Here is a 13,364-nt window from a genome sequence, read left to right as displayed (position 1 = left end):
ATAGTGGGGTGTTCTGGTTTCTTAAAAAAGAACATTTTAGAAAAAGAAGATAATTTTAAGCTAAAAAATCATGTGTTTACGTAAATAATTTTCCTACCAATATGGATCTTATTTGATAGATCTCATTAAGATCTTTTAAACGGTGCAAAAAAAAATAAAAAATTTATTTTTCATTTTCATTATATTTAAGCTTGAAATTACATTCTTTTTGAAAAAAAAGGTTTAATAGGAAAGCGGAACGGGGCTAAATCCCTGACAATCGTATGTCACTCAGGTAGACCCAATCAATTAAAAAAAGCTTGGAGCCAACCAAAAGAGAAAATACATTAGAGATGAAGTTACAAAAATTTGCAATCAACGAACAAGATACCGCCGGCCGGCTACTCCTAAGCAGCACAAAAAGTCTTGTTGACAACAGATCGAGAACAGCTGCCACACAAAAACTCAACATTCACCGCTATCCCACCACTCTCAATCTCACAGTTCGAAAGTGTTTTGGAGGGTCAGGATTTTAAAAAAACTCTTCACTGGAAGAGTTTTTAAAAATTCGGATCATTAATTGCTGAGACGGACGGTAAGATGTTGAGCAGTGGGATAGTCTTGCTGTGGCTGCCGTAGTAGCAACCAAATAGAGAGAGAGAGAGAGAGAGAGAGAGAGAGAGAGAGAGAGAGAGAGAGAGAGAGAGAGCCACACGAGTTATTAGTCTTCTGATAGAATTGAAATGAGAATAAATTCTTTACACCGCCGGTGTAAACATTTGTTTTCTCCAAATCAATTGCATTGCGCTACGTCGCCATGTTTTATAAATTGGGATCACTGTTTTGACACGTGTCGCGATGCAATTGATTTGGAGGAAACAAATGTTTACACCGGCAGTGCAAAGAATTTATTCTCAATTGAAATTGTAGAAAAATTGATTTACAAGGGTCACTTATAGTAGAAAATTACTAACTCCTCAATAAATCAAACAAGGTAATTAGTGGAAAGTGACTTCTTTTTTTTTTTTTTGTGGTCATACTAGCAAAATTAGCAAAATAAAACCAAATTGGGAGGGGCCAAATTAAAAGACGACATGTGCATGGTTCATATATATGAACATGTACATGTGGACTGACGATTGACGTAGATCCATCCCTCCCAAGATAAATGAGTGTTGAAATCATATTTGATCAACCATATGAATATAGGGATATTCACAATATGATTAGTTCCTAATTGCACTTCATGTAGTTAGTATTATTATATTTTGGTCATTCACGTAGTATTTTTGAATTTTGTACACAAGAATAATAATAAAAATCTTCTGGTTGTTGATATCAACAAATACAAAGTGATTCGAGATTTAAAACGTGAAGAATTTTACATGGTGCTGATCAAATTAATCGAGAGAGAGAGAGAGAGAGAGAGAGAGAGAGAGAGAGAGAGAGAGAGAGAGAGAGAGAGAGAGAGAGAGAGAGAGAGAGAGTGAAGCTATGGTGCTGATCAAATTATCCATTGTCTGTGAATATTGAAGATTTGTAGTAATTGGGTAGAGCAAGAATAGTGGTTCCAAAATGGCTTGAGCCATTGTAAAAAAAATGGATCTTAGGGGACTAGTAACTTGTATCTTTTTTATTTAAGTACTTGTAATATGTGCGTAAGCTAAATAAATAAGTTAACGGAAAATGTTTATCTCGAAGACTATGACCAGAACAAAATTCCTTTATTTTTGAGATTTATGTCATCTGTATTTCATCTACCCCATTCTCAAAATATGCTAATAGCTCAAGCCGGCCATTTTGACTGGACTTGCTCTTATACAAGTGTTAATATTGCCAAAAGATGGGTCTCACACATCTTATGAGTGAGGGTACATAAGTGTTTGTACGGTTGTGTTTGGTGCTAGCAAAATCGTAACTATGATTCTAAATGGCAGGCAAGTTAGTCAAGTGATTGAAATTGGATCAAACTGATAAAATCTATTGTTTCTCATTGAAAATAAAGGAGGAATACAACCATACATATACGAAACGATTAACATGGAAAGAGAATAAAGATCCCATAATTATGCTGGTGATGATCCCTAATTTTATTGTTTCCGAACATAGCATGTCAGCCCTTGATTGTGGCTGATTTGATATCCTTTCCGCTAATACTCCCCCTCAAGATGGAGCATGGAGAGACGTAATGCCCAGCTTGGAAGTCAGAAGTCGAAAATGGTCAACGCCCAAGGCTTTGGTGAAAATATCGGCTAATTGGTCAGCGGAGGCAATGTGACGAAGCTGAAGAAGGCCTTGTTGGACCCGTTCACGCACAAGGTGGCAGTCTATCTCAATGTGTTTTGAGCGTTCGTGAAAAACTGGATTCCGGGCGATATGCAAGGCTGCCTGGTTGTCGCAATACAACGTGATCGGGGATGATGATGGAACAGCTAAATCGCGTAGTAAAGTGCGAAGCCATAATAATTCGCAAGTGGTGGAGGCCATGGCCCGATATTCAGCTTCGGCGGAAGACCGGGAAACAACACTTTGCTTTTTAGTACGCCAGGAGATGGGGCAACCACCAAGGGTAATGAAATAACCAGTAGTGGAGCGACGGGTCATGGGGCAACTGGCCCAGTCCGAGTCAGTATAGCCAGTAAGAGTGAGGTCCGAACGGGAGGAGAAGAGGATGCCATGAGAGATGGTGCCCTTGAGGTAGCGGAGAATGCGAGTGGCAGCATCAAAGTGAGGGACCCGAGGAGTATGCATGAACTGGCTGAGCATATTGACGGCGAAAGAGATATCTGGGCGAGAAATGGTGAGATAGATCAGCCGACCAATGAGCCGACGGTAGGAGCTTGGATCCGAGATGGTGTCACCAGAATCGGCCGAGAGTTTAAGATGTTGTTCCATCGGAGAAGAGCTTGGGCGACATCCTGACTGGCCTGCATCCGCAAGAATATCAAGAATGTATTTCCGCTGATTAATAAAAATACCGGTGGCGGAGCGGGCCACTTCGATGCCCAAAAAATACTTTAACTTCCCAAGATCCTTTAACTAAAATTTACTCGATAAGAACGCCTGTAAGTGTCGGATAGAAGCTAAATCGTTGCCTGTAACAAGTAAATCATCAACATAAACGAGAACAACGAGTATAGCGGAACCAGTTAGGCGAGTAAATAGAGAGTGATCAGCTTGGGATTGTTTAAAACCGGCGGAGAGAAGGACTGTAGAGAGCTTAGAGTACCAATTGCGGGATGCCTGTTTGAGTCCATAGAGGGATTTCTGTAATCGACAGACACGCGTCTCCCCCTGGCGGCCATAGCCCGGAGGAAGAGACATGTAAACATCCTCGTCGAGGTCTCCGTGTAAGAAAGCATTATTAACATCTAACTGATGTAAATGCCAGTTCCGAGTGGCAGCGATAGCTAGCACACAACGAACAGTGACCAATTTGGCAACAGGGGCAAAAGTGTCATGGTAGTCCAACCCCTCAATTTGAGTATAGCCTTTGGCGACCAAGCGCGCTTTGTATCTTTCTATGGAGCCATCTGCTTTTAATTTAGTTTTAAAAACCCATTTACAACCAACGGATTTTTTGCCAGGAGGAAGAGGTGTGAGGACCCACGTTTTGTTTGTTTCAAGTGCATGGATTTCTTTAGAGATGGCATCGCGCCAATGTGGGTGCTTGATGGCTTGCCCATAGGATGTGGGATCATGTGAATGAGATAAAGCTGAGAGAAAAGCGAAGTGCAACGGAGAAAGATTTGAATAGGAAAGGAAATGATTGAGCGGGTAGACCGTACCTGAAGACAAAGACGGAGCAGGAGCGGGGGCAGCCGTGGCGGAGGGAAGGGTAGGACAAAGATAGTCCCGAAGATAGCCAGGGGGCTGTCGAGGTCGGGATGGCCGAGAGGGAATGGTTGGGGGGATAGGTTGTTGGTCGGGTGGTTCAGGAGTTATTGTGGGGGTTGGAATGTTAGCAGGAAGGGTTGGTAATTCGGTGGGGGGGTGATAGGATGGTAGGTTGATATTATGTGTAGAAGGGTTGGGCAAGGAGGGATTTGTAGGGGGGTTGTGGTTGGGTGGAACAGGATGGCTAAGGGGTTCGGCCGGATATAAGTCTATGAGGCTAGGTGGTGGGCTGGTGGGAGGAGGGATATAATGTGGACTCTGGGCATGGAAAGGAAAAATATGTTCAAAAAAAGTGACGTCCCGTGAGATAAAAAAAGTGTTCGTGTCGAGATTAAAAAGGCGGTATCCGCTGTGACGGGGAGGATATCCCAAAAAAACACAAGGGACACCGCGAGGTTGAAATTTGTCTCGATTGACACGGGATGTCTGTGCATAGCATAAGCATCCAAAAATACGTAAGAATTTGTAATTGGGGGTTCGACGAAAAAGCAGTTCATATGGGGACATTTTTTTTAAAGATTGCGAAGGGGTGCGGTTAATAAGATAGACCGCTGTCAAGACACACTCGCCCCAAAATTTGATGGGTAGGTGAGCTTGAAACGTAAACAGCGAGCCACATTTAATATGTGTCGGTGTTTACGTTCAGCAACGCCATTCTGTTGAGGGGTATCAACGCATGTTAATTCTTGTAAAATTCCATTGTCATGAAATAATTTTTGTACGGGACGTGATAAAAAATCCATGGCATTATCGGATCGAAAAAATTTGACTTTTGCGTTGAAATGAGTTTTGACCATAGTAATAAAAAATTGGAGCTTGGAAAGAGCATCCGATTTGTAACGCAATAAATATACCCATGTAGTACGCGTGCAGTCATCAACTATTGTAAGAAAATACCGAGCCCCACAAGTTGAAGAGGTATGGTAGCCACCCCAAATATCAACAAATATACGAGCAAAAGGAACATCACTTTTATTTTGATTTAAAGTAAAAGGTAGTCTAGTATGTTTGCCACGTAAGCAGGCATCACAAGGAGAAATATTATTATTGCGACAAATAAAAGAAGGTGGTAAATTGGTGGATGCTGGGTGACCTAATCGCCGGTGCCATAAGGTTGGATCATCAGATGGGGTTGCAAGAGCGGTGGAAGATGAGGTGCGGAGGTAGTACAAGCCATGGCGTGCCTCACCCGCTCCAATCACAGTCTTTGATTTGAGGTCCTAAAAGAGACAGAAATTAGGGAAAAAAAAAACAATGCACTTGAGATCACGAGTTAATTTCTGAACAGATAACAGATTGAAACGAAAACTAGGGACATGTGAGACACCAAAAAGAGTGATAGTGGGGGTAACATTTATATCTCCTAGGTGGGTAACAGTATGGGTGGAGCCAGAAGCTGACCGAACTGGCAAAAAATCATTAGTAGCTGTATATGAGTTAAAAAGAGACAGGTGAGGCGTCATGTGAGAGGACGCCCCACTATCAATAATCCATTCGTTTGAAATTAAATCGGTGTTACCAGTAAAAAAAGCAGATGGATTATCATAGAAATCAGATGCTTGGGTTGCCTCGGCAAGACTCGAGTGAGAGTTGAAATCCATGACCGAAGGTTGCGCTGCATAATAAGATCGGCCAGGTGGCTGTTTTGAAAGGCGATTGAAGAACCAATCGGGATATCCAACGAGCTCGAAACAGCCCGACTTGTAATGACCCGGTTTGTTGCAATGTGAGCAAAAAGCGTTCGGGTCTTTGTTGAGCCGAAGTTGTGGGCCGGGCTGTTGAACTTGTTGTAGTTGACGCGGCGGGGTGGTGCGCAAAAGAGGTGACTGCCGAGTGGATTGTTGTTGTCGGGGTTGAGGTGCAGCATGGATAGGTTGCTGTGATTGGCCCAAATGCTGAGCCCTTGTCTGATTCTGTGGAGAAAAATGTGGACCTTGCATTCGCTGCTGTCCATTGTTTGCTTTGGGCCAATTGTGTTGGATGTGGGGTTTGTGAATTATCATTGCAGAGTCTTCTTGTATGGGCTGAACAATGGAGATGGAGTGTGGAATTTTGGTTTGTTCTTCCGAGATTAATAAGCCATGGACCTTCCCAAGATCGGGAATCGGGTCCATAGCAAGAATCTGAGTGCGAAGAACGTGGTATGGTTCATTGAGGCCCATCAAAAGTTGATACACACGTTGATTAGACACTCTTTTATGCCATGCTTTAGCGGTGCCACACGTACATTCCGGAAGAGGTTCAACACCATCAAGTTTATCCCAAAGAGTTTTGAAGGCGTTATAATAATTGGTGATATCAAGATTACCTTGTTCAAGATTGGTGACATCCCTTTGAATTTTGAAGATGGTGGCGTTGTTGCCTTGAGTGAATCTTGACTCAAGGTCACACCATAATTCATATGGTGTGCGGCAACTGGCTAGACTTGGCGTGATCGTGTTGCTTATGCTATTAAGCATCCATGAGAGAACCATCGTTGATACTCGTTTCCAAAGGGGATGAATATCTGGATCTTCTGGGCACGGCAAGGAGTTATCGATGAAGCATAACTTATTTTTCGCGCAAAGGGCCATGGTAATGGCGCGACTCCAGGAGCCATAGTTGGTGTGGTTCAAGGCGATATCAACAAGGGGAGTGCGAGGGTGGTCGGCAGAGTGCAAGAAATAAGGGGAAGAAAGATCGGAGATTAACTTCTGGACCTTTTCTTGGGCGTCAGCCATATCGGGAAATATGGACAGAAGGTTAAGGTTGCTGAGTTCTTCCAGCTTATTGTGGATGTTGTTTTATGAGAAGGAAGAAGAACAAGAACGTGAACCACGCTCTGATACCATGATAAAATCTATTGTTTCTCATTGAAAATAAAGGAGGAATACAACCATACATATACGAAACGATTAACATGGAAAGAGAATAAAGATCCTATAATTATGCTAGTGATGATCCCTAATTTTATTGTTTCCGAACATAGCATGTCAGCCCTTGATTGTGGCTGATTTGATATCCTTTCCGCTAATACAAACAAAAGAAGAGTTGGAACATAGGAAAGGGGAAAAGGTGCATCTCAGCAGTCCACACTAGAGGGAATCTACCCTGGCATTCATGGCACATAATAGAAGAAGAAATGGGAGTTTCGCTTGGGGGGGGGGGGGGGGTTGGGGAGAACACGACTTGGACAAAAATGAAAATGCAAGAAATTTATCGGCACTTTGCTTTTATCAGCGCTAACCTTTTATTGATTTGAAGAAGGCTATATTACAAAGACACCAGAGGAGAGAGAGAGAGAGAGAGAGAGAGAGAGAGAGAGAGAGAGAGAGAGAGAGAGAGAGAGCAATACACAAGGATTTTAAGAAAGAGGAGAATCCAAAACCTATCTCACTCTTTACAGACGCGTCCTTTATATATTGGACTCACAGATGAAACTCTCGTCTGAAAATAAAGATATGCTGACTGCGTTGAGGGTTAGGGTGATAAATTAAACACAAACTCATTAATCAACCAAAACCCATCTACTAAAAAATAGATCCAACCTAAACTATTTATTAGTTGAGTCAGAATGGGTCCAACCCATTTAATCTATTTATTAATTGGGCTTAATTAGGTTTTAAATTGATCAACTTAAATGACCGAATAAATCATGAGTATAACCCAAGAAAAAAAACTCATTTACTCTACACGTTTTCCATTGTCAACACGTGATTCTGGTTTTTTCCCTGGAGCTGAGACATGGCCTTTCTTCTTCCTCCAACCACCCCCTCTCTCTCTCTCTCTCTCTCTCTCTCTCTCACATGCCGGAATCTAAGAATTTCACGCTGGAAGAACACAGAACATGTCTCTAGCTTCGATTATCTGATCTCTGTCTCGTGTACTGCACAAAACTTGTTGCTGGAGTGTACAGAAATCCACCAGAGATCATGGAGCGATTGCACAGAACCTTTGAACCTGTGTGTTTTCTGTACCGGATGGAATCCGAAAAACGGCCGGAACAAAAAGAAATCTCATTAATCAATCCAAACCCATCTACTAAAAAATAGACCTAACCCAGCTTATTTATTAGCTGGGTCAGAATGGGTCCAACCCATCTAACTCATTTATTAATTGGGCTTAATTGAATTTTAATTTGATCAACTTAAATGACCCAATAAATCATGAGTATAACCCAAGAAAAAAAAACTAATTTACTCTACACGTTTTCCATTGTTAACACGTGATTCCCCTTTTTTCCCTGGAGTTGAGACATGCATGGCCTTTCTTCTTTTTCCAAACCACCCCCCCCCCCCCCCTTCTTGCTCTCTCTCTCTCTCTCTCACATGCCGAAATATAAGAATTTCACGCCCCCCCCCCCCCCCCCCCCCCCCCCCCTCTCTCTCTCTCTCTCTCTCTCTCTCACATGCCGAAATATAAGAATTTCACGCCAGAAGAACACAGAACATGTCTCTAGCTTCGATTATCTGATCTCTGTCTTTGTGTACTGCACAAAACTTGTTGCCGGAGTGTACAGAAATCCACCAGAGGTCATGGAGCGATTGCACAGAACCTTTGAACCTGTGTGTTTTTTGTACCGGATGGAACGGCTGGAACAAAAAAAAAATTGCATTAATCAACCAAACCCATCTACTAAAAAATAGACCTAACCCAGCCTATTTATTAGCTGGGTCAGAATGGGTCCAACCCATCTAATCCATTTATTAATTGGGCTTAATTGAGTTTTAATTTGATCAACTTAAATGACCTAATAAATCATGAGTATAACCCAAGAAAAAAAAACTAATTTACTCTACACGTTTTTCATTGTCAACACATGATTCTCCTTTTTTTCCCTGGAGCTGAGACATGGCCTTTCTTCTTCCTCCAACCACCCCCTCTCTCTCTCTCTCTCACATGCCGAAATATAAGAATTTCACGCCAGAAGAACACAGGACATGTCTCTAGCTTCGATTCTCTGATCTCTGTCTCATGTACTGCACAAAACTTGTTGCCGAAGTGTATTGAAATCCACCAGAGGTCATGGAGCGACTGCACAGAACCTTTGAACTTGTGTGTTTTCTGTACCGGATGGAATCCGGAAACGGCCGGAGCAAAAAAAAAATCGCATTTATTAGTTTTTTGTCAATTTTTTGGGGATTATTGCTTATTCATGATAAAAGGAATTTAAAAAGTAAAAAATTACGATCGAAATTCAATTTTTTTGAGTAAAAACGAAAAAATTGGCTTATTTTTGTCTTTATTCAAAAAAATTAGATTTCGATAGTAATTTTTTATTTTTTAGATTCCTCAATAATCTCCAAAAAATTGACGAAAAACTAACAAATGCGAATTTTTTTTGAATAAGAACCAAAAAAAAGGCATTCGACTTATTTAGCCGAACAATCCCTTAATTTATGTATTTATCCTTTTGCAAAGAAATGTTTCTTACTATAGTTTTGTAAAAGAAGTACAAATCAGATAAAAGCGATGGTAATATGGTAATTAAGTGTACATGGGTAATTTGGTCATTTTACTAGTAGAAGGATAGTATGATAATTTTAGTGTACATTGGTATTTTAGTCATTTTAAATTTTAGTATATAGTATTTAATTGGGCTAATTGGCGGGTCGGATTTGCTTTTTAATAAATGGGTTGGGTTGGGTTGGGTATGGGTATGGGTAATTAGCCTCATGGTTTATAGGTCTAATGGGTTAATGACCCTAACCCACTTATAATTTGCCCAATTTGTCCCAAACCCGCCCATTTGCCACACCTAACTGAGGGCTCCATCGCCACATGTGTCTGTTATTTCATCTGATAATTGAGTGTGCCCTCTATAATTGTGGCTACTATTTCCTCCATAATTGAGGTTACTATTCCCTCCATAATTGAGGTTAATATTCCATCCTAGGTGGTAGTGAGAGAATTATTGGAATTTTGAACCTTTGTCCCTTATTGAGGACAGTTGGCCTGTAATGATTTCAGTCATACTGTACCAAAAATCACCCAAAGTAGGTTCAGCAGGTATATTACCATCATCTTCGTAGGGGTCTTGAGATTTCCCTACCAAACAAGTAAATAGATTATTGTCTTCCTCTGCACTCTTGGCTGAGGTGATAAATTCATCATCAGCTACTTTATTTACTGACTGTAAAAACTGATCCTTCATATAATCCATTATTTTAATAAGATGTTAAATAGACATCCTATTTGGAGAACTTATTTAGGTGTTCACCATAGTGATTTTGAATACTTATGTTCCCATCCTCAAAATGTTTTATTGCCCCATTATACCCTAGTTATATATTAATATAAATATTATATATATATATATATATATTATATTTTGATTATTTCCAATTATTTAAGTCCTCCTTTTGAAAGAGTCAAATGGACTCCTAAACATTCTCACCATGTTATCCCACCCAACATTCCCTCCCGCCAAAAAAAAAAAAATTACTGTAAACCGATATCATGATGAGTTGTGAAATCCAAACCAGCATACTGAAATCATGACAATTGAGAATCAAACTACGACAATCATTTCATGACAATTTTTTGCAAATTCACCATGTTTTATTATGACACATTTCGCCAAAAAATTACTCAACGCACGCATTAAAATCAAATTAATAATATTTATCATGATTTTTTTTACAAGTTACCATGAAATTGAAGCTAATATTATTATACACAATATAAATCTGTAACAAACATGACTAATAAGTTAGAAACATGATAAAATAGATCACCAATTTGCAAATACGACAACACAAATGCAAAGAATGCAGAAGATGAGTGAAACGAACAATGTGGACATGAGGATGTGCACTAAATACGAGTAAGTTGAAACATTTTTCAAGCAAAACATGACAAATTGCCACATAGTTTTAGATCTGGAAAAACCCATTGAGGACAAGAACCAATAGAGAGTCAAACTTCGCCGTTCATCAACTCAACGTTTGACACTCATTTATTAGGGGGAAAAATGTACGACATGCATGGTTCAGATCTAGAAAAACCCCCAAGTGCCAGCCGCCTCGTGAATCTCATCCACCACCTCAGCCCGCTGTCCGCCGCCGTCGAAGCTTATCACTTGGATTTGGAGGTCAGCGGTAGTTTCCTTTTGGATTTTTTTGTCACGGAACGAGCTACAAGCAAAAAGGGAGCTCGCCGTTTCGGTTTCCTTCTTTATTTTTTTGTTTCGAACGGAAAAGGATGGGGAAAGTGGACCAATGGGGCTCGCCGAACGGACCTACTGTCCTTTTTTCGTTTTGAAGGATGAGGATGTGGAAAGTGAAGAGTAAAATGGATACTTTCCCCTGTTTTGAATGATGAGGATGGAGAAAGTGGAAAGCAAATGGGATGGTGGGACACCTGTGCAAACAAAATAAACGTGTATAAAGGGGTAATAATTATCTATAGCCAATTCTAATGAAAACAGGACCTCCACCAAACAATTTTTTCTGATAGTTATGAGATATTATCTATTCAAATTTGTTTAAAGAAAAAACATGGTAAACCAAATATTAAGGGTAAGATGTATATTATTTAAATTTCAGGATGACAACATAAGTTTTCAAACTCCTAAGGATTAGGACATAAGTATCTATATAGGAGATGACCCCTATTTAAGTTTCCCTTCTTGATAAAAGATTTTTCCTGTTGCTTTAATTGTTGTTTCATCTCCTGGGTTTTTGACTTAATTGTCAAAATAGTCTCCTCAATATTAACGGACTTCCACCATCTGTACTGAAAAATTCTCTAAAGTATAGGCAATCCCAGATTATTATGCTTATAGTAGACATTCCATCTCCAAATCCAGGGAATTCCGAAAGTTGCCATAAAAAAAAGGAATGCTTTTCCTTCCGAAGTATTATTTTCCTTTAATTGAGGATGATATTGAATAAAGGATTCCATTTCCTTCTATATTTCTTGCGAAAGATAGTCCGGTTGGGGTTTAGACCACCAGATAATAAACCAATTTGGAAAATCATTCTACCCAATAAGATTGGGGCATAATTTAAAAAATCATGAGTATTTTCTTTTCTGATTCTGGTAGTAAAAAGCTTTTGTCCAGGCTTCTATGTAATCCCAGTAATTATATTGAATTACTGATATCCCATTTTCAGTTCGGATTGACAAAGATTTTAATTTTTGTGGGTGAATTCCCCACCCATGAACTGGCATCACCATTTTAATTATGGCTTTACTATAGCTGATTGGACTATTTTTTTTACCAGTTTTGTTGTCATGTGTGTGGGTAATTACCACTGAACCAAATTCTGTAAGCATTGCTTCATATATGTATCTGTATTTCCCCTCTGAAATTGGATAACTCATTGTATCCAGATATCGGGGCTTAATTTCCCAAGGATCATCCTTCCATTGTTCATCTTGTGATTCCAGGATCATAATTGTCTCAATTGTTTTTGAAGATTTGAAAACTTCTTCTGATTGGACCACTTCCTTGATTGAAAGTGATGATGATGATGCTGAAGTTGCATCTTGAAGGGAATGAAATTGAATTTTCTGAGCCTTTAAGTAGGTTTCCACATCTGCTTGGGTAACTCTTGGCTTACCCCTACCACGAGAATTATTACCCCATCCTCGTCCTTTATTTGGAGGTCGATTCATGCTAGCTGCAAAATCAAGCACCAGCCAAAATATTCAGTTTACTCTGTATTTGCTAAAGTCTTTTATCATGATAATTATTGGTTATTTCGTCATCTTCATCTGAATCCGAATAACCATATTCATCATAAAATTGGTTAAAGGCTTTTCTAGCATTTGCCCATCTTTTTAAGTAGAATCTTGTTGGGAGGTATCTGTAAAAATTTTGTTCTTTATTGACTTGAGCTAGATTTCTCATGACGTTTCTGAATTTTTGGTCCTTTGTGATTAAAATTTTTTAGTCTCTTATCTGCCAATTGAGGGGCATGCTTTTTTAAGAAAACCTTCCAAGTTATCCTCCATTAGAGGATGTGCCATAAGCAACCAAGATACATAATTGTTCTTCTAACTCGGCAATTCGCCGCCTGTATAATGCCAAATTGATCTTGCATACATTAATTGACATATCAGGAATACTATTCAGATATTTTATCCAATTTTTCCAATATCTGATTGCTTGAATGATTTCAATTCTACTAAGAACCATTTTATTAGGCAGCTAAAACATTTAATTGTTGTTGTAGTTCAGCAATCTTTCTTTGATAGATAATCAAATTAACTCTGTACGAATTATGAGGCATATTAAGACGTCTAGCACGAACATCGTTTATACAATCTTTCCAAAATCTTATTTGATGAGTTACATCAAGTCTTCCAATTAATTCTATTTATCCCTGTAAAAATTCACGAGTAAGAAAATCAATGAGAGAATTATTTTCTCCTTTTATATATTCAATATCAAAATCAAATGCCGACAATTCAAACTGCCATCTAGCAAATATTTGCTTTGAAGCAAGGTTTTTAATATCTTGTTTTAAAACCTGTTTTGCTGCATTGCAAACTACTTTAAG

The 13,364-nt window shown here is 39.4% G+C and overlaps 1 protein-coding gene across 1 annotated transcript in view; it reads right to left on the bottom strand.

Annotated features, from left to right (window-relative positions):
- Positions 1-13,364, bottom strand: part of LOC131307886 (4-hydroxy-3-methylbut-2-enyl diphosphate reductase, chloroplastic-like) — a 41,582-nt gene that overhangs the window by 24,453 nt on the left and 3,765 nt on the right. The window lies entirely within an intron of this gene.

The sequence above is a fragment of the Rhododendron vialii genome, chromosome 11a (assembly GCF_030253575.1).
Source record: "Rhododendron vialii isolate Sample 1 chromosome 11a, ASM3025357v1".
Lineage (NCBI taxonomy): Eukaryota > Viridiplantae > Streptophyta > Magnoliopsida > Ericales > Ericaceae > Rhododendron > Rhododendron vialii.
The sequence above is the reverse complement of the archived record's forward strand: the minus strand, read 5'-3'. Positions and strand labels throughout refer to the sequence as shown.